Genomic DNA, 2,513 nt, shown 5'->3' with positions numbered 1-2,513 from the left:
TGGTGTAATCAATACCACACAGATGCTTCAATGGGTTCGAGAGACGTCAATAAAGTTGCTATTCTCATATAAGATCCACTCCCCTGATGACTACTGTCAACTGTCTGATTAACATGAAATCTATAACTCATGTTTGCATTACATTGACATCGTTGGATGTTTTGAAATTGTGGAATGCCGGTGCTGTTCAGCATTCATACCACATTGCTGCTCTACCCAACATTTACTTTGTCTTTAACTACATGAACCCATCCGTAGTAGAAATCCTACTATAAATTGAGGAAACCTTTGTCTTTCCTTCTGTCATTCTGTCTGTCTGTCCTCAGCCATTTTTCTCCTCAGTGGGTTGTCCAATCGATCTAAACTTGCACACAGGCATTGACCATTGGCGTATGAAAGGACGAAGCCAAGTTGTAAAATCAGTGCCAAGGTTAAATGATTGCCAGGTGTTTCCAATTGTAATTGTGCTTATCTGCTCTTTATAATTACATGGAGATGACTCAGGGCTATACTACACACGCATAGGGTAGAGAGACAGAGCTGGCTTAATGGTATAAAAGTATAAAGGACTTTGATTTTACTTTGATTTATGTGCCATTGTATTTATAATTTGCCTTTTCTTAATAGACTTGGTGCACCAATACGTAGGTGTGTGTGGTCTGTAAAGCGCAGAAGCTTTACAAAACTCTCATTGATTGTGTCACAGTAGTACAGTGTACTACAGTGACAGTCAAGGTGGACTTTATACAGTTATGTGGCTGTTCTGCACGTTTGTCTTAAGTAGTTTGGTATCCTCATATTTATTGAAGCTGATTTGTAACTCTTCCCCATTTTTTTTGCCAAAAGCTATGGGATCGGTAGTGCCAGTTGCTGTCCCATGTCTCACGTCTGCACATCATTTAGTTTGGGTGTGCACATCCTATATGGACTAGTGAACATTTGGCAAAAATAGCCATCTGCAAGCTCACAACATCGTTGTTTATGGAAAAAAAGAGGGGGCCATCAACAGACCCCTGGGGGACCCTGGTCAACGAATTATAGGGTTTAAGTGTTATAAGGTTTCCATACAGCAGCACAATGACAGATGTTTTTTCTTCCTCTCTGCAGCACAGCAAGCAAATGGCAAATATTACAATAATAATAAAGCAATAAGCCCCAAGAGACTGCAGTTTACAATGAATTTAGAAGAGCCAAGGGGCTTTGTTGGTGTACAATAAATACCTATTTCCCTTAGCTGTTCTAAAATCACTGTAGACCACTGCCTTGCTTGGCTTATTGCTTTTATAACACAGTAACTACATATACAGTAGACCTACCGGGCGAGGTTTCATAAAATAAACACACAGTCAGCAATACGAAATGCAATCATTTATTGATAACAGATAATACTTTTTCCACCAAGCAATGTAGTTCTTCTGTGACATTTAGCAGAATGGTTGCCAAGCAACGCACAGACGCAATTTCAGCATGTCCTCTTTTTTAATCTCTTCCATCTCTTTCCACCACTCATTCACGTTTAGCCCAACCAGTAAATGGAGTTCAGAACAGAAGACTGCACCAGATAATAATCACAACTCATAACAACTTCTCTGTTAGCTCTTCCTCTTATACAAATCAGTATGAGGGGAGGCCTCCTGGAGTCCATGATCAGGTCCTCCTTGGTCTTGTTGACGTTGAGAGCTTGGACGTACACAGTTGTTCTCCTGACACCATAGCCATCAGTGATTATTCTATTCTATTCTTCGATAGGCCGTCATTATCGACAGTCTTGCCCATCACTGTCGTGTCGTCAGCATAGTCTTGTGTGTACAGGGAGTAGGGGAGAGGAATCAGCACACAGCCCTGAGGGCTCCTTTGTTGAGCGTCAGAGGGTCGAATGGGATGTTGACCATTCTCACCAACTTGGTGGTGGCTCGTCAGAAAGTCCAGTATCCAGCTGCACGTGTAGGCCTCTGAGCTTTGTGACAATTCCATCGTTTGGTGAATCTGTTTTGATGGTATGCAAATTGCCATGGGTCCAACGAGGCAGTTAGCAAGGAACCGATGTAGTGTCTCACCAGCCTCTCAAAGCATTTGCTGACAATTGTGACAGGTGACAGGTCTCCAGTCATGTTACCCTGTGCTTGGGGACGGGCACATTGGTGGACCTTTTGAGGTCTGCAGGGACAACAGCCCGGGAGAGGGAGAGGTATCTGCAAACACTACTGCCAGCTGGTCCGTACATGCTTTCAGGACGCGGCTTTTGGGAGGCCGTCTCACACATCCCATACATGTGCCCCTGGACTCCCAGGCTAGTCATACTTCCACCTTCATTCCCCCATCCCTTCATCATTCCTTCTTTCCTTCATCCCCTCATCCCTTCACCCTCCCTCATCTACAAGCTCACAATGTGGCACGTTGCGAGACTTTGTGAGCTTGTACTGTACATCGGCTATTTTTGGCAAATGTTCCCTCCAGAATAGGGATGCTAGGGTTCAAGTTACCATACAGTTTTTTGGGCACCAGTAAGTAAA

Source organism: Gymnoscopelus braueri (assembly GCF_963280865.1).
Source record: "Gymnoscopelus braueri genome assembly, chromosome: 12".
Classification (NCBI taxonomy): Eukaryota; Metazoa; Chordata; class Actinopteri; order Myctophiformes; family Myctophidae; genus Gymnoscopelus; species Gymnoscopelus braueri.
The sequence above is the reverse complement of the archived record's forward strand: the minus strand, read 5'-3'. Positions refer to the sequence as shown.